Raw genomic sequence first — 24,753 nt, forward strand, 5'->3', positions numbered from 1 at the left:
ATGGAAAAGTTTGGGAACCTGTGTCTTAGAAGATGATATTGTGAAGTTCAGTTTTGAACTAATACAGAATACTATATATGTACATATAAAAAAAATCTAATATCTATGTGAATATGTTTCAAACCTGTTTCTGAATATATATGTATATTTATTTATATTTACATAATACACTTAAAAAAAAGGGAAAATAACTAAAGTTTCCGTTTAATAAACTAAATATACATGCAGGCGTAGTGTTTGACCTACTCCACTCTCATGTAGACATTACTCATGCAGGAGTAGTGTTTGAGCCCAATACTGGCATATGTATATATATATAGGAGTGAAATCATTAAGCAACTGGGAAACAAAATAATTTTGCCCTTTACAACATTAAATTTTTTCCATACATCTAAAGCATTCTTAGTTACATTGCTGTCATAAAATCTGGTCTAAATTTTTGTGAAATGTAAGTTAGTACATTGCTTATACCACTTGTCCATCAGAGTTCTTATGCAATCATTGGTTGTATGCATATATTGGAGTTTAAAAAATGATTTAAAAAAACATGTAACTTCAAGTTGCGTAAGTCAGGTATAACTCTACTTGATATGGGATTAAGACCAGGAAATTAGCTAGATGCTTTTAAACATGGACTGTTTATTGTATGACATTCTAACTCGATGAAAAGGAGATTATCATTTGCTTATATTATACATTATACATATCAATAAGTGTGGTGTTAACTTATTCTGAGTCTTTACATGCGGAAAGATCTTGAATATTCATAATAGTGCAACTTTATACCTGTTACTTGTGGTGTTTATGTTGCAGCAGTATAGGTAATTATTTCTTAGATTCGATACATAAAAACCAAAAAGACAGATTCCTGTGGTTTACACCTTTTGTTTGCTTTCTATCATCCACATCAGAGCACTTTTGGACTGACAGATTTCAAGTGTCCTTAATGTACTTAAGCATAACAGTAAAAAAATAGCTTATTTGAAGTTCGAATCTTGGCACAAGTGAGTCGGTTCTTCTGAACCATATTGATCAAGTTGCTGCATAGCAATGAATTATCTAGCATTAATATTTCAGAAAACACAAACAGTTCATTGTTTCTGGTAAAAAAAAAGGGGATGCAATGTCACAAAATAAGCGAAACGTAATCACAGAAAAACGCAATGAAGTTCATTCACTATGACATAAATCAACAGTGCTATGTATTAAATCGATGAAGAATTAGCAATTTAAAAAAGACTGGAAGAAAAATAATAGATCGAATAAGAAGCAGACTATATTACTTAAAATGAATGACTCGTAAAATTTCTGGGCTGGCGTAAACATTCAGGAAATGTAGTGTTAGAAGAATTAATGTGCAATTTGAGAATACAGTCAATGCGTGGGAAGGTGCAGAAAGAACGTCTATGCATACAACGTCAAATATATAATCTTTGTTTGATCAGTTGACTTATGCGAAAACCGGTTCTTTGGAGAAATCAAACGAGAAACAGTGCTTCAAACGAAACATTTTCGTTTAAGTATAAAATTATCTCGCTAGCTAGGTGAGACGCAGTTTTCAACGAAACATGTTTCAGTTAGGAACACTTCAATAGTACACTGTTGGCCATTAAAATAGCAACACTGTGAAGAAAAGCAAATACAAAAAAGATATTTATTGCAAAAAGATATGTATGGCATACGACGTGCAGTCTCCTCGCTGCCTCCAGACACATATATGGCCATCAGAATATCACACGCTGAACAGGGGCATGTCTGAAAAGACAACATTGTGACATTCTTTTATCCAGCTTTGTCGTTTGGTGCACCAGAATCACTGCCTCTCTCTATGCTGCATTTTCAAGGGAAGCCAAAGTAGCGGTCATCGTGTTGATAGTTCGCTCTGCTGCAGGGCTTAAATTTTAAAATTATAAGTGCCGGAGCCCTATGGAAGACCGCCAGCAAAGAGCAATAAAAGTAAATAAATAAATTAAATGACTATTAAACTCATTAATAATTTTAAAATTAAACAGTTAATTATAATCAAATTAATTAATAGCTATTTAATTAAAGTTTATAGATTTTATTCAATTAACAATTATTATATAATTCATTATAATTTAATTGATAATTATTAAATAATTAATTATTATTTATTGAAATAATTAAAACTAAAATAATTGTAAAGCGACAAATTAAAATGTCATAAGCGATTTTTAATATAATTTTATTGCTAAAAATAAAATTTTCGAGTTAAAATTTCTACGGAAATTGTTATTCAGTTACATAAAAGAATTGCCGCAGCCTTCTTATTTAGGGCTCCGGTGCACTCCGGCTAGAATTGTAATTTATCTTGAAAACTGAGAAGCACCAGAGCTGGGCTCCGGTGCAATTTAAGCACTGCTCTGCTGCAAATGTCGAAGCACCGTACGAGCGGATACTCGGCGTACTGCAAACATACCCATTTCCTAACTAATGGTTCGTTATGTGTTTGTGCGGTTTTTTTCAAGGCTAACCTCACAATATGTCTGTCCTCTCGAGCGTTAGTCAGGAGACGGCGTTGAGATCCTGCATGCCGTTCAGTATGACCCTCAGCAACCCATTGATTATATATTCGCATGACAGTGATTGGATGTCGAGCAGTGCGACGGGCGATATCGCGGAACGATAATCCACACTCTCTATGGGAAACAATCCTGCCTCTACCATATTCCGACTCTTGCTGGTAAGAATTTCGTCTTAATATTTGAGGCATAACACGATATTCTGAGAAAACTCTGGCCGTACAAAGCGCGTTCCGAATGAGAAATCCACTATACAACTTTTTTTATGCAATACGTCAGATGTCTTTTCTCCCTCCTTGCATGCGCTTAAATTCTAATCCATTTGCATATCAAATCTCTTCTTCCTTTCACGTGCTTTTACCGTTCGTCGCATCATTCCTTCCTGGTGTTGCAATTTTAATGGCCAGCAGTGTAGGTGAGGACAAGCTCATTTCCCGAAAAAACAGTGTGCTTATATAAGCCTTCTCTTGTCTTACTTAAAACTGCCTGAGCAAGGTTTATTCAGTTAAGCATATCGACTAACGTGTCAACGTTCTATAACTTTGACTACTTATTTCACAGTTTTGTTTGCATTAGCTAATGAGAATGTATCCGAATACTCAATATAATCCAAATGAATAAATTCGACAGTGACTGCATTACCACTTTCATGGGAACGGACTGATCTTACTGATGCATCGTCTGACCTGAGAACCAGAATTCTGACAAGAGTGTAATACAGTTAGAACTGTATTGTTACTAAGTATTACAATAAGGCATTCAGAATCACCAAAAGGACAGACGCAGAGCTAGAATGGCAGTTTCTGGGAAGGATCGTGGGATAGCAAGAGTTACTGCAAATTAGTTGAAAGCTTCTACCATTCAGCATCACATACCTACATACTCTAGACGTGTAGTTTTAAAAAACAGTGTTGTAAGGAAAAGTGGTTTGAATTTTCGGCGTCTGTTGCAATATCCACAACTCCTAGGCATGGAGAGCAGAACAGAACACTGGAGACGAGCTCCTGCCCTGGATTAAGTTTCAGAAAAAATCCTCAGATCTGCAGGAGACCAATCAGGCGGACGTAACTCACGCGGTCTCCTACGGACTTTATATATATATAACATTGGACGAAAGATAACGCTCAGTCAATAAAAGTTCCAGCTGGGTACCAGTCCTGTTTCAATGATTATATTTGATGTGTTGTTCCATCTACTAAGTGCACCAGAGGACCGAAGAGCCAATGACCCAATGAAAACGCCTCATATCTAATCATGTTGCGACCTACAGTCAATAGGCAGACAAGACAGTGCCATATGGTCCCTGCAGGTTTTGAATGGTGCCATATGGTCCCTGCAGGTCCTGAATGATGCCATATGGTCCTGAAACATTCTCTGAATGAACGTAGGTTCTAGTCCTGTAAAGACTGATTATACGTGGCCGAAACTGCTTATGTATAGATCTTAGACAGTAGCTTCCCGATTTTCCGACGTAGATCCCCGGAGAGGGGGCATTGAGAGCAACGTTTATTCTGGTGTTGCGGCTGATAATTTTCGAATGTATCGGGTTAGAACTGGATCATGTTCTGCGATGAATTATGATTTTCGTTAGCTTGGGATTCATACGTGAAAGAAGATTGGCTTACCTTAATTCAGCATAGAAGTCCCAGTGAGCTGTGTACCCTTTGTCAACGTAAAACAACCATACCTCTGTATATACTGGCATTATTATCTAGGCAGCCAAATTCTATAATAACCAAATTTGTACTGATCTTTCGCAGCACTTTAAGAGCCCAATGATTTATGGACAAGATCCTGCCAACTTCTGTATTGCCAAAACTATGGCATTTGTCAGCGATCATCCTTGAGCAAGATAATAGCCAGCTGCATGCGGCCAACGCCTCCAAGGAATGTCTGTTTAATATTACAACCTCCCTTTTGCTTGCCAGATCTTCAGTTTTTTTCCCAAAAGTGATATGCATGAGGCGTGTTAGGACGACAGTTACAACCATTTGACAACGCGCATAAACCTGATCAACAATTAAAAACTCTTGTCATCAAGTTTCGAAATTATGTTTCAATTTTGTTTCTGAAACTGCTTATAGGATTGAAACCAAAGAATTGAGTTGGCACTATTTATGTTCGGAAATATGCTCTTCAGCCAATATGAGATCAATTATGCACGGTGACTATCGTTCTCTTGAAAGTTAACATTAGCATCTGGTGGAATAGCATCAATGAAGGAGTGTACGCAGGGCCAATGGTAGGTTCTTTGCCCCACGGTGCAGTCTTTGCTGTCTTAACTTCTGCCGCCCAGTGCCTCCCTAAATTCTAAAAAATTTGTCTTCCCTACGGCTGCACAGGCTCCGAACCTGGTCCTGAGTGAATGTGATCGGCAGCGATATTGTGGTAAGCTGTAGTGCTAATAGCTGTTTTCTGAGAGCATAATTTCATAGCCGTCAGTGAATAGTTGTCTCTTTTACAGTTGTCTTTTTTTCAATCGTCAGGAGTTCACTTTTAGGGATCTTAGGCCATGTTTATCAGTCCCTCTCCGTGGGTCCTTCGTCGACGTAGGGAAGAGACGGCAATGCATGAGTTGGCTGCTCTACTTATGCGAGTTAATCGGACCTAACCTCCCCCACGCTGCTCACTTATTCTGCGCATACGTTGGGAGTGGAATATGGAGAAAATTAGCGGCCTTCACAGAACTATAAGCACCGTTCTGTTCAGTGCGCGCTCAGGCGCAGTAGGGATTCGTAATGATACTACCAAGGTCTGACTCGGGCTGAGTGATCGCTAAATAGTTTTTAGACACCCTTTGGTGTCACAGCATTCAATGCTGTATGGCTTATTGCCGGGTCGGAACTATTTTAATCTTTATGGCATGGTAGGCTGCCAGATTCGGGCAGAAAAAAATATCGCAGATCTGTAGCGACAACTGATGAATGCTTGGCAGAATGTGTCGCAGGATGACATTAGGAACCTCTACCATTCCTTGCCTCGACGAATTAAAGCATGCATTGCCGCCAGAGGCGGTTCGACCAACTACTAACTTGAACACTCAATGGGTGATTGTGAGCCATGAACAGGTACTATAACTTTGACCTTTTAATCAGTTTATTACCTGTGTATGAGTTATACATATATTCAATTTCATCAAAAACAACCACTTCCTTCATGGTGCTTGGATTTTTTGCAAAAGAGTGTAGTTTGTGTTCCGAAGTATGCTCTTCAATCAATTTGAGACCAATTATGCATGGTGACTAAGCGTAGACTCATAGGCTTCCATCGTATTTTCATTTCTGTATTCTCATTCCTCTTGCATGTTTCATGATGATCATATAATTTTTCTAAATGCACACAGCTGATGGTTAAAGTACTCTGCTTTTGGCCGTTAAAATTGCTACACTTCCATATATGGATACGTCCATCATGATGGCTGACGCAGAACCGAGTTTCATCATGATGTTGAAGCAGAACCTCTACAAAGAGGATGTGGTGGTACTCTTGTGTCCAATATCGTCGTTCGTCAATCTACTGGTACGTACGCCTGTCTCTGCTGCGTCATCAATTGAAAACCGCAATAACGGTCGCAGTCCTAACAGTTCGTGGTGCTGCAGACGTCATAGCGCGGTCTGTGCAGACACTCGTAGTCCTGAACATGAGGAGCCAAATTCCTGACTCAGGGCACGTGCTTCTTTAATTGCTGTCAGTAGAATTTTGTTTAATACAAAAAAAGCAAATTGGGGATATTTTGAAAAATATTGTTCACAGTATATTTCTTTGATCATTAATGGTTTGGATTCTTGCTCGAGCACTGACTCACTTAATGTGATTGTAGATTTTGTGACTTCAGTTATTTTTCGGGCATGTATTAAATCTATGCCTACTAGAAGGACTGGTAGGCGAAAAGTACCTTGGTGGTCATTGGAAATTTCCATTATGAGAAAGAGAGTCAACGCGGCTAGACGGAGGTTCCAGAGGACTACTAGCAATGATATAAGGGACTTGTATAAGCGGAAATACCTTGATTTAAGGAAAAAATACAATGAAATGCTTATTGAGGCCAAATTAGAGTCTTGGAGGAAGTTTCTTTCCGATATCAATAATGAGAATGTGTGGAAAAAAATTTACACTTATGGTATTAAAGAAAATTTTATGAGGAAGATTGAGATCTCGGGCCTTCGGCTTTCAAGCGGTAACTTTACGTCTTCCTTGGAGGAAACTATCGATGCTATTCTTGATAAAGCTTTTCCTCCTGATTGTGTGAGACTTGATAATGACTTTCATACTCAGTGGCGCTCATCTGCTCGCAGTAGTTATGCGTCTCAGATTGATCCTCCTTTTTCGCAGGCCGAGGTTGATGATGTAATTCGTAATTTAGGGCTTGGCAGGTCTCCTGGCCCGGACTTTCCAATGAAACCATAGGATACTTCCATCGTCTTTTTCCTGCAGTTTTTCATAGATTATTTAATATATGTTTGAATCTTGGTGCTTTTCCACGAACTTGGAAGAACGCCCTTGTTATTGTGATACCCAAGAAACAAAGTATCACTGTTCCACATGTGAATAATCTTAGGTGTATCTGTCTTCTTTCTTCTTTAGGTAAATGTTTTGAAAAACTAATTACTAACAGAATTACTTGGCATCTACATAAAGAAAATATTCTTAGTGCTGACCAATATGGTTTCATTGCTCAAAAATGTGCTGAGGATGCACTTCTGCGTCTTAGCAACATTGTACAGAGGGGTAAGATGAGAGGTTTGTACACTATTTTAATTTTTCTTGATATTGAAGGAGCTTTTGATAATGCATGGTGGCCTGCTATTCTCAATTTACTAAAAGAAATGAAGATACCTCAAAATGTGTTTAATGTTGCTTCTGATTTGCTGAAAGACAGGACGGTCGAGCTTTCTTTGGGTGGCACCTCAAGTGTTCGCCGACCTCAAAGAGGTTGTCCACAAGGTTCTGTTTCCGGTCCCAAGCTTTGGATTATTATTATGAATGATCTCTTACAGAAACTTTCTGATCTCTTCAGTTGTGAAGTCATTGCCTTTGCAGATGATTTGTATTCAAGGAAAAGAAATGCAAAAAGCTTTTCGTCTCGCCCAAGATGTTATAGATTTCATTTATCTTTGGTCAATAGATTTTAAGTTAAAGTTTAACCATGCAAAATCCAAGGCCATGTTTATTGATAGAAAAAATACTACTTATGAAGGATATCAATTGCTTTTAAATGACAATCCTCTTGAGAGGGTGAATGAAATTAAATATCTAGGTGTTTTTTTGGACAGCAAATTTAACTGGAAAAAGCATATTTCCTACATTTCTAATAAATGTGAGAGACTTCAGCGTGGGCTGAATCGAATTGCTTGTAATAGTTTTGGTGTTAAATCGAATGTTAGCGCATTAATTTATAAACAAGGCATCGTACCCCTTGTTTCATATGGATGTAGAGCTTGGGGATTGTCTCTAAAAAAGAAAATTAACTCTAAACGCCTGCTTCGAGTTCAAAGACGAATTTTGCTGCGAGTTATAAGCGGTTACCGAACTATTAGTTACAATGCTGTTTTCTCTCTTGCCGGATTTCCACCACTGGATTTGTTTATTCTGACTTTTATAGATTATAAGAATAGCCTTGCAAATTACTCCAATTCTCACTTTGATCGTTTATTGCCCTTATCTGTTCTACCACATCCTTCTGTAAGACAACCAGTACAGATTCTGGATAGTACGGACACTGATGTTAATTCATTCTCATTTGTGCTGTATACGGATGGTAGTAGGATTGATGATAAAGTTGGTTTTGCTTATGTTATTTTTGAAGATGATATTGAAATTGAGTGTCACCAATTTCGCATTAGAAATGAATGTACCGTATATATTTCTGAACTTCTGTGTATTAATTTTGCAATCAAGTGGATAATTAGCCAGAATGGAAGTGGTTCCAGCTACTTAATCTGTACGGATTCACTCTCTTCCCTGGAATCTCTTAAAAATACCTCTTTATGTAATGATATTATTGTCAATATACAGCAGTCTCTCGGAGATCTGGAGAAGAGGGGTATTTCAGTGTTTTTTACATTTGTCCGTGGTCATTCGGGTAATTATGGAAACGAGAGAGCTGATTGGCTTGCTAAGAATGCAACTAAAAATGATATTAACGTTGATGTAAATATTCCAAAATCTTATTTAAAAAAAACATTTAAAGCTAAAACGATTGAGCGGTGGAACTGTGATTATATCTCTTCTGATAAGGGATCTGTTACAAAAGCATTCTTCCCAACTATTTTTGAAAGACTGAAAAGTAAGGACTTGTTGCTCAATTTTAAAGTTACGCAATTTTTGACTGGACATGGTAAGTTTAATGTTTATCTTGAACGATTTAAGCTGATATCTTCCAATTTGTGTAATTGCAATCTTAGCGTTGAGCAGAGTGTTTTCCACCTGCTTTTTGATTGCCCACTGCTTGATAAAGCAAGAAATCTTTTGAAATGTAGATTGAAATTCATTGGCCGCCGAAATGTTATGATTTTGTATCCTCGATTTCGGCCTACCGAGCTTTCAATGATTTTGTTGACTTTTATTTTAAACACTGTTAATGATTTCTTTATACATTTTTATACTTTTGTATTTACTTGTGTTTTTTTTTCCTTGTTATGATTTCATTGTATTGTTGAAAACTGATGATATTACTTACTATTCTGCCTTTTTCACTTACGATTTGTAAGTCTCGTGCGATACTTTGTGGTGCACGAGGATTTCTCTTTCTTTAAATAAAAAAAAAAAAAAAAAAGGGCACGTGAAGTCATTGTACAATCCCGCAAAAGCCGAGACGAAATGGCTGTCCTCTAGGCGCTAGTGGACCGATAAACCCTCCAATCCTGGAGCAGTCGATTTCTGACAGGTGCTGGTAGGAGTTTTTCGTTTATAATATGTAGGCGTAATACTCAAACGACCGATATTCAGTTGTGATTTCTAAATGAAAATCGCGGTGTGACTTTACAATTATACACAATACAGATGTTATTCATACCTGCTTTGTGTGCATGCGCTAGAATGCTCATCATTAACTATTTGCACATCCCACCATGTAGTACTTTAGGCAAATTTGACATTTGTTGCATGCCGCAGTCATGGTATAGCAAGTTCAGCAGCTAGCAGTATAATACCAATTTCAAGGAAGAAAGCAAAGTATGACAGTAGGAACTCAAATAGGTGCGAAATATAGTCCTCAAACATGTACTTTGTAGGTTATGTAATCATCAGATCCTGACTAAGGCAAGGGCATACGGGGCAGTTGCCCCAGGCCCCCACATCACAGAAGGGCCCTTAATCGACTAGAAAGTTTATTACTATAAAAATTTAAATATATCTAAAAAGTTCGAGTGTTTGAAGCAGTAAAGCATAGGAGGGTCCCAAAAACGTTTTTGGTAAAGTCCCCATTTAGGCTAAGTTGGGCACTGGCAATCATGCTTCTTATATCATTGCTTCTCATTTTAGTTTGACAACAGCTTGGATTTTTTTCTGAAGTCACATACGGCACATTATATAAGTATTAGAACCAAGCAAAGGAAACAGTGTGATTTAATTAATGCCAAGGTAATCAAGAGTTACATAGCACTAATAATTTACTATTAAAATTTAGAGGTACCAAAAGATATAGCATTGATCAAGAAACCAAGCTGCAGTGTTCTCATATGCTAGCATCCTTAAACCAAGAATTGTGTTCTTTCCTAATAAATAATGCTGTATGATACATGATATCTCTAAATATTTATTACAAATATTACTGTTATGTGTAAAAAATTTGAATATTGACAAAACACTGCCTTCGAAGAACTTAAATTACATACCACAGTAGATTTTGTTTCAATTAACTTAAAGCAAAGTGTGTAAGGAACATCTGCTAAGAGAACGGATGCTTTTCTGGACGATTTTTGAGATACAGACTTGTATTCATGTTACAATATTTCATTTGCTTGTCAGGACGAAAAGGGGAAGTTCATTTTTTACCGAAGACTTCTACATATTTGTTAACATTCCAGGTTTCAATTGATTAGAATCTCCTGAGAAGTTAGAACAACTTCTATGAATTTAGGATAAATAGGAAAAAGTAGGGGGAAAAATAAACTTACTCAAAATTCTGAATTTTGAGTAAATTGAAAATTTGATTGAAATTTTGATTACAGCACCCAAGGAAATTTGACTTATTAAGAAAAGTTAGTATCCATTTTTGATAAAACTTTTAAGGTATTTCTCCGACTTTCTTGGCATGCCTTCATGATGTAATGGTCTACACACTGGGCGCGTATTCCAGAGGTCCGTTGTTGGATTCCCGGCGAGAGCACTGCTCATTTTTCATCTTTTCTGCTTCCAAAAAAATACATAATGTCTCTAAAGTGGCACTCAAACTAAAAGAGTGTTGGATGATGATTCTCCACACCCAGGATTTGGCGAGTGGGTCCCATAAAACCTCAGTCACCTTTTAAAAGGGGAAGTGTATAAGGTAATTCTCCCAGCTTCTTAGCATGCTTTCGTAGTGTAGTGGTCAGCACGCTGGGCGCGTATTCCAGAGGTCCGTGGTTCGATTCCCTGTGAAGGCGTCGCTAATTTTTTACTTCTACTGCATTAAAAAAAAAAAAAAAAAAAAGAAAGAAAGAAACAATATCTCTATAGTGCCGCCTGAACTAAAAATGATGGTTGATGACGATTCTCCACCACTAGAGTTTGGTGATTAATCAACAGTGCCCTTTAAAAGGGGGAGTATATAACATATTTCTCCCACCTTCTTAGCGTGCCTTCGTGGTGTATTGGTCTGCATGCTTGGCGGGTCTTCGAGAGGTCCGTGGTTCGATTCCCGGAGAGGGCATTGCTCATTTTTCATGTCTCTTGTTTTAAAATAACTTAATGCCTCTACAAACTCATCAGGGAAAGAGGAATTTAAATTATCACAAATTTTGAATTATCAAAGTTAAGTTTGATTTATGAAGAAAAGTTAGTATACATTTTTAGAACAACTCATCAGGGAAAGAGATATATAAATTTAAATTATCACAAATTTTGAATTAACAAAGTTCTATTGTCTTTTCAAACTATTAGATATTAGAAATAGTATTAGTAAGTCTGAATAATATTATCAGAAGCTCTATGCTAACAGGAATAATTTTTTAATGCCATAACTTCATATCAGTGAAATCTCCCATCTGATAGGTACAATTTTATCTTTATTTCCAACATTAGCAATGAGATTCATTACATTAAAAAAAAGAATTTTTATTTTAAAAAAAGTTAAAAATTTCCATAATTTTTAAATATTAAATCTGAGAACTTTTTTATGAGATCATGCATTGACAAATTATGTATGAATAAAAAATTCAGGATGTTTATTTCATTAACACATCATGATGCTGTTTTTTTCCCCCCTTGAGAAAGTAAATAAAAATTCCATATTAAACATTTCTGAAATGTGAAAAAAATGTAATAATATATACTATTGGATTAAAATTATAAATTTTTATTAAACATATTTCTGAAAATCTTTTAAGCATCATGCATATAGTTTATGTGAGAGAGCAGAAGCAAATAATGAGTAATGAAATAGCAATAACTATATATCTACACAGTGAAATCTCTGCAAGAAGGGCATCCATGGCTCTTATCTTTCATGGAATCCATCATCTTATAGAGATATTTAAAGCTTAATATTTAAAAACGAATTCTGTGAAGTTTGATTTATGATCTCAGAAACATTACTCATTTTCAGGAAGTGGTTGCCCCAATGATTTCACTGTAACTGTTAAAAATGATCAATAATTATAAATAAGTAAGCAGTAAAATCAAAACTTCTGCCCATTTCACAAACCACTGCATTTAATAATTGTTATTGACAACTTATGTTAGCACACAGTGATGAAATAGCACATATACATATATAAATAGTAAACTATTACATAAGTTATATTAAATGTAATAAAATCTTCCTAAGATGACCATATATGATTCCTGATGATTTTTCAATTTCTGTTTCTTTTAATAGCTTTTAGATTGCTCAAACAAGAAAATAACTATTACTAATGCCCAATAATAAAGCTTTTTTATGTTCTCAGAATTACTATTAACTTTCAGAAGTTTCCAAAATTGTTTTACCAAAGATTTTGTACAATAATAAAATTTCATATGTGTTATATGTTAACTTTTGTTATACTTATTATAAGTAATGTACAGATCATAATTAAATTGCCAGATTAATTTTTCAAACTGCAGATTGGTATTTTTGCTTTCATTGAAAACATCAAAATGGATGTACGTGTAAAATTTGAATTTGTTTGGCAAAGTGAAATTCCAATAGTATGTGGATTTGTGCCTTTATGCAAACAAAAGCAAGCTCTTATGACATAAGTCAGTTGCATTTAAGAAATATATAACTTACAATTGTTACACAAAATACAATAAATATCAAACATCTTTAACATGACTCATCCTTGCCATTTTAGGTCAATACTATATCTTACTGCTGGATAGAAATTTCTATTAAAATTTTACATGCTGGATATGAAGGTTTATATATTCAGGAAAAACATGACTATTGATTTGACCATTTGTCATTTTTTATGGAAATCTTTTTCTATGTAATTTTATTCCATAGTACTGTTTTGTTTTTAAAACAGTAATTTATTCCTCTATTATAAATAAAATGACAAAATAATCATATTTATCACAATATGGTTTATTTTAAACCCTTTTTTATTATTATTACTTATTTTTATTTTTCGCCTTTTAGGGGTTTCATTCTGTCCATCAGAATATATAAGTGAATAGTAAAAACTGCTGTTGAGAGGATGAAGGATAATTGAATTTCTGTTAAATTATATTTAACAGTACATATCTAAAAAAATAGAAATTTAATACAGATCTCCACTTTGTAAAAGAACAGCACTGCTGTAAAATCTTTAATAAGACAAAATGGTAAAAAGTAATGAAGCAGCTAAGGTGAATTTATATAGAAAAACTAACCTTTATTAAAGGATATTATATAGAATACTTTTTTTTTTTTTTTTTTTTAAAGGACAGCTATTAAATCATCTCATTGGCATTTATTTCTGTATGGTTAGCTTCTGTGCTTATGTTTCAGAATATGATGCTAATGTCTGAAATGTTGACTCATACCTGATACTCTGAAGAAACTTATGGAAATGATTCACCGCGAAAATTTTATCCAAATGAAATCATGAATGTTTAGGAATACGCAGAGCTAAAATGTCTTACAACTAGTCCGAAGACAGTATGAGAATTATAATAATCTGCCTGGGGAAAATCTTAAAGCTGATAATGTAACCAAAGTCATAGGTAAGGTTTTCAGTGCCCAGCTGAAGTTTTCGCACCCCCTTTTGTTTGCTAAGAACGGAAAATATTTAATTTTAAAATTTAGTAACATCAGTTTGGCTCCCCTTGGGGGGGGGGGCAAGGGACAGATGTCCACCCTCACTCCCCTCTAGCTATGCCCCAGGAGGTAACAATGAAAAGAATGTTACATGTGAACCACCATGCAAGGAGACCAATTGTCCTCATTTGGTAGACTCTGTCCTTCTTCAAGAAGTGTCCTCCCAACTGTCTTCCTTTTCAATATTTTACAACTAATCTGTTTATCTCTGTATTAGTTAAAGATGCTGCTTCGAAATGTTACACGTCAATGGTCATGTGATGGTGCAGTTCGAAGAAACATGATTATAAAATGCACAGACAACACGTTCTGGGCATATCAAAACATCACGCAGCCACACTTGTCATGCACCTCACACTTTTGCGCACTTTACTTTGTTTATTTTAATGTGTCTATAATATTATAGTTCGCATTTACATCTGATGCAAATACAAATTTCCTTTCACTGTATAATTATTATACTCTGAGTATAATAATTGTGACAATATACTTGCAGAAGACTTGAAAAATGCAGTATTTGTAACAGTTTTATCTGAGGCATCGAATCATAATGAAACAAAATTGTATCCAATAATAGTAAGATATTATAATGTTAACAATGGCATTCACATAAAAATTTTTAATTTAAAGTCTATTGAGGGCGAAGAAATTTTGGTGAACCATCTATACAGAGTAATAAATGAAAACAATTTGAAATATAAAGTTGTTGCACTAACAGCAGATAATACAAATACAAATTTTGGTGGGAAAAGATGCAAAAGGAGTAAATATTGTCTATGAAAAATTACCAGATTTACTCTAAAAGAAAACACTAGGCATAGGTTGTAATACACATATTTTGTCAAATGCAATAAACATGGTATCATCTGCCATGCCAATTGATGTAGAAGTAATAATAACAACAATTTATTTGTATTTTAGTCGTTTTACGGTTCGTGTGACTGCTTTAAAAAAATTTTGTAAAGACGCAAATGTCCTGCTTTGTTCGCTTTTTGTCCTCTTTTTCATTGTAAAAAGAAAAGGGTCACCTTCATTAAATCATTTTCTTATAATATAAATGTTGTCCTTTTTTAAAATCATATCAATTTCTTAAGAAATAAAACATAAATAAAAGAAACAATCATATGATGAATACATAGATTATGTAGATAGAAGTACATGTATATTCGGTGTAAAAAAATGAGTCCATTGGAAACTGTAAAAGAGATGGCAGTGAAAATGTAAAGTGAGTTGTGAAATATCTGGTTGTGCAAGATATAGGAGACAGGTTGAAGACCACTTATTAATATCTAATTATTTGAATCTATAAGATCACTATGTCTATAATTTAGGTGCCCAAATGGGTCAAAAAGTTAAAAATTTGTTACACTTTGACTAATGTTTAGGATACTAGCTGTTAAAATTGATATCTGCAGATACTTCCTTAAAACTGTTGGTTTCCTTGTTTTTCCTGTTACATCATAATTGGTCCTACTTTTCAGCAGGCATTATATGAAATAAATGTTGCACCATAATTCTGCTTTCCAACTTTCTTAATAAAAGTGAAAGGATGTAAAAAAGAACAACTTTTTAAACAGAAACAGTAAATTTTACATAAGCTGCAATAATAAGTGTAGTTAAATATAGTAATAAGCAATAAAATCTATATCTAAAATTATCTAACATTCTTGCATTCAAAATTCTTTAGTTTTTAGTCATCTAAATTTTCTTAGTAAATTGCCGATTACGCCCTAATTTTTAAATAAAGATAAAACAATTGATATCTAAGACACTACTTAACAGTCTTACTTTTATTTTCAAAGAAAATATATCTATACTTTTTGCAAATATGCAGTTTTACGATTGCAAGGACAAATATTGTAGAAATCAATAAGGAATCTCTGCATTGATGAACTCACATAATTGTTCATTATATATAAAAACAAATTCTGTTAACATGAAAATATATATGTGGACAAGTTTTTTTACATACACAATTCTTTTGACCTAAATATTTATTTTTGATTGATTTCAAAGGTTGCAATCATAAATATTCCACATTCATTACATAATATATAAAAACAAATATTTGAGAAAATGAATAATAATTGCCTTCCTTAAATCTTTTAGGGAAATATGTTTTTAATACAATGTCAGGTTTCTTTTCATAATACAGTGGACATATTCAACAAAGAGTTAACAGAGCGTAATGTTCGGAAAAAACTTGCTTAGCAAAACAATCCATTATACAGTTTTTATAATATTTCAAAGATTACTCCACTTGACAATAAAAACGTAATATAATAAAACGTATCTCTCCATTAAATCAGTAATAAATAAGTATCTCTCCATTAAATAGATAATAAAATATAACACAGATTTCAATCTGATTTCATAAATTTCATGCATTTTAAAAACTACTGCACACTCCAAATATTATATACATATATGCCAGAAATATATATTTCTATTTGTGTATGTACGAAGAAATAATGCATGAGTAAAATCACATATCTAATGCATTTTTTGAGCAGACTGATTAGTTTTAATGCATAATGATAATCTTAAGTTCTTGCTACAAACTATACCACTAAAGAGAAGATTCGTAAATATTTTATAAAAACTTGCCCAAACCCATTCACATGGCAATTACAACGGTTGTAGGAAAAAATGTCACCCGGAAAAAAGGGAAACGGAAAAAATATCCCCGGAAAATAAGGAACGGAAAAAATGTCACCCTTCGTTTGCAATGGGAAATATAAGGCATGTTTAGAAAGATCGCCAAGCTGGGTGATAAAAGTTTTATCTCAACAAACGTAACTTCGGATAACCGGAAACATGTGCGAGTAGAAGCAAGAAGATGTGTTGGCTGCTTGTTTCTTCCATGGAGCCTACCTCCATGGTTTCTTCGTTAAGGTTAAAAATAGAGGGTTGTTTAGAGGGGGAAGTTTTCGTGATGGAAGCATGGAGGTAGGAAGTAAGAAGGAGTCGCCCTAAACAAGTTTCTCCGTACCCTGCTCTGAAGCACCGGCGATCCCTAACGTGGTGACCAAAACATTGGGTCATTTACCATTGAGTTCTATGGGATTTGACGCGTTCGGGTGTAAATATTTTGTAATTACGTCGCAAATATACATATAAATGTATATATTTTCTTTTTCTACAACACTTCAGAGTCCTAAGTATGTGAAAACAACATTTCATTCAGAACGGAATTAAATGCTATACTTTTCACAGGACAGTTTTCTCAGAATGGTTTAATTTGAATGTACTTTCACAAGTTTTCGTTAATTACATTAGAAAAAAAAATTAAGGTAATTCGATTTTATTCGGTTAAGGTACAAAAATTAAGATCAAAGTTTATTGCATTATTAATATTAAAATTATGCATTATTTCTTTTCTATTTATAGAGCTTCTTCCTAAAATACTTTCTTAAATATGACATGATTTTTTGGCTTCTGAGGCATCTTTTAAATCGGAAAATGTAAGTCAATTTATAATTAATGCTCTATTCGGTTCATTTTAAATTAGAGAATTATTAGGAATTAGTGAAATACTTTAAATAAGTATTTCGCTAATTCCTAATAATTAAATAGGTATTAAATAGTATTTGACTTTCTCTGAACATTTCTCAAAGGGAATAAAATAATTTTTTTTAAGTATTATTTAAAACTTGTAACTGAGTTATTATAAAATGTAAGGGGAATAATTCTTTTAATTATACTTATCAGATTTTTTTTTTTTTTTTTTTTACCCTTCATTTCAACAATACATATTCCAAAACTCTTTATTACGTTCTTAAGTGCGCATCTCATAGCATTTGCTTTACAATACCTTTTAACAGATTGCTTTCTAATACGAACAATTCTTGCTTAAATAGTTTTATAACGCATTTGTCAACAGGATTTCAATTTATGTTTACAACTCAATAATATTAAGGTTATTATATATTTAGATAACATTTATAATCATTATAAATTAGATACATTTAATCATTAGATTTCTTCACAGTACTTTCACAGTTTTTTATAAGTGAAAAAATTCTTCATTTCAAATACATTTATAAATAATTTAATGAATATTTAAGTATTTTGTCAAAGGCAGATACATGCTTTTTGCAAGCACATGCGTAAATACCCAGACATATTTCCTATTTATCATTTCCGGCATGTGCAAATCTTTAATTTCTGTGCATTCACTATATTTTTCGTGTAAAATAATTTACACTAATTTAGCATACACCCGAAAGTTTTACATAAAAAATATATATGAATATAATTTGAATGAAAATTATAAGTATTATTTTTAATACCCACTCAAAGGTCAGTTTTTCTTCAAAATTCCTCCACGATGGCATCTCTCTCTTTAGGCAGATAGCCCTTGCATGCGTTACTCTATTTAAAAAAAAAACTTAATCTGACCTATGTGCCTAATTACAAATATTTTAACATACATAATTTTATATTTACGTTTAGCCATCAAGTTTCAAACTTTTCAAATCTTCTAGAAAATAAATTTTGGCAGATCTGTTTTAGCAATTTTCTTAAAATCTATATTTTTGTAGTGCAACAGCTTAGAATTTTATAAAACAAATTCATAATCAAAATCGCTGTTGTTAGTTATCGAAAAATAACCAAGATGTGATTTTTGCGTAAATGTCAGTAAACTATACAAATTGCTATTATCCATCACACTATGAATGTTTCTTTCATGCGAGAGTGTCCCTTTTTCGATTTCTATGGAACTGTTGTGTGTCGAAATACTATCAGAATCTTGTCAAGAGAGCTTCTGAATGTAAACAAAGAACACCCAGTCTGGTGACCCAAGCTTCAAAGCAGTGCTTCACTTCTAGCGCGGAATGGCCCCTCCTCCCTTTCCTTCCTCCAAGGATGGAAGCCAGGGGGGAAGGCGGGTTGTCCAGCGTCGGTCATTGTCAGGTCTTTAGTAATTAGTCTCCTGGCACCGCATGTAGTTATAGCTTTAAGCTGCGGTTTTGTGAAACATTTATTGACGCACAACAGAAAACTAATTCATCCTGAGCTTTGGTATAAGAAACAGTTGCAGATGCAATTTCAAGTTTCGGTTTGCGATAAGAATAGGACTAAATTTTTTACCTAATTAATTTTTGCATAATTTTTTTTTTCTCATTTGATTTTAATTAAAAGTAACGCATCTGCACAGGAAACAATTGTTTAATTTTGCACTTAAGTTTGAAAACAAGAAAACCGCAGTTATTAAAATTAAGAGGTTTATTTCAAAATTATTAGTCCAAAATTATTAGTCCCTGAGCGACTAATGTTTTCATTTTGCGATTTTGCGTCGAATCACTCTGAATGTCCGTTTTACTTTTCAAACTGTTGCCACCAAATATTGTGATAAAACAACAGTACCTAGAGCATCGAGTTTCGAATGACGTAATCCTACTGCGAATATGGGCAACTGGAAGCCCAAATTTGGAATTTGTTTTATTATCGATTTTATATTTTGTACCGAATTTTCGATTAACAAACTCAAGAATTTCAAAGCGAGCCATGGCAATGTTGTACAGAAAAAACATTTTTATCTCCAGCGCGTGAGACTGTGAATCGAAAATTCTAAAAATGTGCTCAATTTAAAATTATTTTGCGATACTGCTCTTGAACTGAATTTTATGTTTTAAGTGCGAAGAATATGATATTTAATAAATAAAGGTAACACACAAAATGTTAAAAAAAGGCCCCTTTGGACGTAATTTAAAATCTGAAACCTTTCAGATATTTTATTTTACTAAAATTTTAAAATCTAATTAAACTGGATCCTATAACCACGCGATCTGGATTTAAACATTTAATATGCAATGAACCCTCTTATGACGACCTCTTCCAAAATAATTTCTCAGAGTAGAAATTAACACTTGTACCGAGCATTATCTCTTTAAGACGACCACTTCCACCAAAGACCAAAATAATTAGAAACGTGGATGATAGTATTAGAGAGGATTTAATGCATTTTACAATGCACCAATGCGTAACCTACTCAGAGCCGGACCATCTAGTAGCCCATAAACGATTGGCGACCATCTCCTTAAGACGATCACTTCCAAAAGTGACAGGCATTTCTATGGTTATAAACAAACGCTTGCACTGAATATCATCTTTCTAGGGTGGTCATCTTCACAGAATACCAAAAATCAACTAGAAACATGGATGGATTAGGATTATTCAATTATGGCAAAGCGCACGAGGGCTATCTACCTAAAGGGAGGGATGCATTCGTGGAGAACTTTCTAAGGGAAACTGGCTCGTATACATATTACACATGGAGAAAACCACGAAAGTGCCCATGCAGCCAGCCCATTCGCGGTATTGGAATCTCGGACCAAACTACCAGTGTTCAGAGTCTTTACCGCTCGGCCGCTGATAGGCTGAAATCTGATGGATGGCTGATGGATATCTTAGAAAGGATTTTTACTTATAGTAGTTATATTAATTACAATTACGTGTAAAGCTTATGGAAACTTAAAAGCGGCCGAGCGGTTAAGTTGCTGAATACCCTGGTTGTTAGATCTGGGTTCGATTCCTAGCAAAGCAGCTTTTCGTGGTTTTTCCCCTATATAACGTGGTACGAGCTAGTTTTCCTTAGGAAGCCCTCCACGAAAGCAACCATTCTCTTAGGCAGATACCTTTCATGCGCCTTGTTATAGTCAAGTAAATCAAACCAAATTAAAGAAGCTTATTCATTCTAGTCTCCAAATTGAGCTCCAATATTTGGAGCTCAATTTGGAGTCATACGTAAGTCATACGTGGGAGGTTTTCGTGAGAATATGAGCATGAATAATTGTGTAATAAAGCATAAACCGATAACTTTGAAATTCAGAGAATAACTTAAATGGCCTTTGACCACTAGCAGCCGAGAGGTAAAAATCGTTGAATATTGGTAGTTCGACTGGGGTTCAAATCATGGCGGATGTGCTGCTTACCAGGAAATTTTCATGTTTTTCTCCATGTGTAACATAAATACGAGTCAGTTTCTATCAGACGTATGAAATAATTTTTGTCAACTACCCGCTATAAACAGTCCTCCATGAAAGCATCCATATTCACTCCGGCAGATAATCTTATGGTACTTTGCCATAACCTAAATAATCTGATTTGATGATCATGCTAATTTTTTCTCATACTGAAGCCTGTGATGCTTTAATTAATGTTTTATTTATCATAAACTGTGTTAACTGCTTTAAATTAACCAAATCAGGATTTTTTTCTGTTAGATTTCCTTTTTGAAATTTTTGACATCATTTTAGAAGCCTAAATATGTCCGATCGTTTTAGTAAGACGTATTATTTGTAACTGTTTTACATATAAGTACAGAGAATCTCATGACGGCGAACTCTAAAAGTGTTTCCTACAACATAAATAAACAAGCTTTTATACATTTGCCTCTCTAATGCAACCATCTATATAAGTGGCTTAAAGATCGCTTGAAGCGGCCGTTAGTAGTCGCATTAGAAAAGTCTCATTATATTTGCATTTTTGTGGATTTAATAATTTCAGTTACATGTCTGCCTTATAAATTATAATATTGATTTTTCAAGGTCGTGTAACAACTTTCAATATAAATTAGAATAGTAATAATCTTTTACATTCCATTCGGATTATTGTATTCGTATGAAAGCCTTCAATCAATTGTTGATCATTATTTTGTACGTATGCTATTGCAAAAATTTAAAAATTCTTAATTATGATATTTTCCAATATTCGGGCTTTAAATGCCCAAGTTATTTAATTTTATGCCAAGATTTAAACTTTGTGCATTTACAATAAGAAGATCTTAATTCTGGAACTTTTTAACATCTGAAGCTGGTTAAAACTGGTTGAAATGTATTGCAGTCGCAGTTCGTATGCAAAACCATTCTCGCACTGATTTGTTATATGCGTAATTTATAGCAATTTCCCTAAGTAACCAAATTTTAGATTTATATAATTTTTTTTTAAATTGTGAAAATAAACAAAAAGAAAGGAGAACATTTTTATTTCTTACATTATAATTATTTTCAGTTCATCTTTTATGATAAATAGTGTATTTTTCAATTTTCCTCAACTGTCAAATCTTGTTGTATTTCTAAATATCTTTAGATTATTTACAGTCCCTGCAATTTTAGAGTTTTTATGTTAAACTCTAAAATAGTTATTAGAAGAATTATTAGAAGCATTTGATGTAATTAATGACGCACGTCGCCCATAGATTCGCAAATTTAGAATTTTTAATATTGTTGCAAGCACTTGAGCAGAAAATTCGTCTTTTCTAGCAAATTGCAAATTTTAAAATTCAAAAAATTCATCTCCATCAATCCAATTTTCAGACTCAATTAAAGGCACTGAAGTTATTTAACATTTAAGAACTCTCAGTGATTTAGAACTCCCTGGAATTGGTACTCAAGAAATGATTTCAAAAATGCTCTTCTACATCTATTAATAATTGTTCTATCCCTTGAATAGCTAGTATCTACTGCATTTTCTCCTCATTTCTTCTTTGGTGGTTATTTGAATCATGGCAAAGCACGGGAATTGTCTGTCTAAGAGAAGGGATGCCTTCGTGGAGGACTTAACAAAGTATGAGAAAGGGAAACTTGATTGTATTTACCTTACACATGAAGAAATAACTAAATTATCTTGCAACCAGCTTGTTTGCTGGGATTTGAGCACCTGTCGAACTATCAGTGTTAAGCGACCGCCAGAGTCGTAGCTAGGGTTTTCAGAGCCCAGGGACAACTGAAGATTTCGTGCACCTTACTGCTTGCCAAGGATGGAAAACATTTAATTCTACGTATGTATTCCAATGTCGTAATATCAGTTTGGCGCCTCTTGGATTCTGCGCCGGGGGACAGATGCCCCCTTGCCCCCTTCTAGCTATGGCCCTGGAGACCGCTGGAGCGCTGATGAGCTGCATTATGTATTCTGCTTAAGAATATAGAACACAAATTACTGTCAATTTTATTATATCATCAGTGTTTGGTAACTTTCCCTATGAAAATAAAATTGTTAGAAATATGAGTGAAAAGACAAGTAAATATTTTGAATTTGGATTCAATTTAATCCCCTTCATGTAACATATAATGCTGTAATTTACGTAATAATTAAAATTTTTGAATATATTAACACAAAAGGATACGGCAATGCTGTTACGGCATTCGACAAAATATGTCTCGTTTACGTATATGCCAATCTTTGCAGAAGGAAGAAAATTATAGCCAATGCAGAAAATTTCTAAATTCAATTTCGCCAGATAAATTTTACATAAAATAAAAAAAAAGTAATAATAAAAAAAAAAAAAAAAATTCAGTACACATAAATAATTAATTGAATGAATGTAAATTTTTACTGCAGAATACATAAATTAATTTTCAGCTCAATGTAAAATTGTTCCCACGAAAAATTTATATTATAAGAAAAAGTTAAATGTCTGTTATGTCGAATATTTCTTCACTTAGATTGCAGAGACATTCGATATTTTATGGAAGCAGGAGACTTGAAAAATGAGCAACCCCCTCTCCGGGAATCGAACTGCGGATCTCTGGAATACGCGCCCAGCGTGCAGACCACTACACCACGAAAGCACGTCAAGAAGGCTCAAGTCTAAAATTTATGCATATTTAGTATTAATTATATATTTTGCATATTAACATTTAAAAAAAATACCTGACTAAATTACTCCTGGACGGTTGTGTATAAGCCTATGGTTTGTTTGTTCAAGTACGACTCATTTGTAAAGTATTGAATGGTGTACTCGCTTGCAAAACCTTGTGAATTTTGTGTTTCTTGAAAAATCGGCAATACTAAGTATGATTGCTAAATATTACATTCTTTTTAAGGGAGCATTATAGTATAATAATAAGAATATTTTCTCCTGGGATATACTTTTATCAATGATATGTTACTGTAGCGCAGTTTTGCTAAATTTCTATAAATCAGTTCTAATTATTCTAAGCTGATTTACTAAGACTTGAAATGATGCTCAAGGCCGGCGCTAGACGTTTTGTCGCACGGTGCCTGCTTTACAACTTCAAAATTCTGCCGCCCAGCTCTTTCCATAGTTCTAAAAATTTTGCGTTCTCTCAATTCTGCCGCCCGGTGCGGCCGCACCGACTGCATATGCTCTGGCACCGGCCATGATGATACTAGGAATGACTAGGAAACGATAATTCAGATAATACTTATTATCTGAATTGTCATTTCCTCATAAACATGATGCTTATTAAAAATTACAGATGTTTTAATTAATAACAACCTTAAAAACTGGTTGTTAGTAGCTTTAATTTTGACTCCATACACTTCAACAATTAAAAAAGCCAAAAGATAGGAAGTTTCCTTGTCAGCCCTTTTTGAGTCCTTTTCTAATACTGCTAAAATTCGGCATGATATTTGTTTTAGAACTGCTAAGAAACTGCTAACAAAATTTTAAATACAAAAGTTATACTGCAATTTTAAGTCTGAAAAGTAATTAATTCAGACTTGAAAGCTCTTGAAACATAGAACTTGAGCTCAAAACAATAAGAATAGAATTTTGCATTCAATTTTTTTAATTATAGGATTGTTGCTTCATTGATAACAATGTTATAAATAGTTCATTTAGAATTACACTACAATTGCTGCATTAGAATCCATATTTCTTACTAATAATTTAAACATGAAAAATGAGAACTATAATATTTATATGTACTTTTTAATCTCCAAAGTCATAATAAAGTTTTCTCATAAATAGGAAATTGACTGTTTTCAACAGTTTTCACCTCTTCGTCAAGAAACATTTCTTTTACGGTCCTAATTAAA

The 24,753-nt window shown here is 33.9% G+C and overlaps 1 protein-coding gene across 2 annotated transcripts in view; it reads left to right on the forward strand.

Annotated features, from left to right (window-relative positions):
• Positions 1–24,753, forward strand: part of Sbp2 (SECIS-binding protein 2) — a 99,536-nt gene that overhangs the window by 4,121 nt on the left and 70,662 nt on the right. The window contains exon 1 of one of the 2 annotated variants that reach the window (XM_085813999.1): positions 9,408–9,429. The exons of the other annotated variant lie outside the window; for it this stretch is intronic. The gene's annotated coding sequence lies outside the window, so the exon portion shown is untranslated. Of the gene's footprint in view, positions 1–9,407; positions 9,430–24,753 lie in introns of those variants that run through there. 2 annotated transcript variants of the gene reach the window in all.

The sequence above is a fragment of the Stegodyphus dumicola genome, chromosome 3 (genome assembly GCF_044657685.1).
Source record: "Stegodyphus dumicola isolate Sdum_Otavi_A_Nest chromosome 3, ASM4465768v1".
NCBI classification, from domain to species: Eukaryota; Metazoa; Arthropoda; class Arachnida; order Araneae; family Eresidae; genus Stegodyphus; species Stegodyphus dumicola.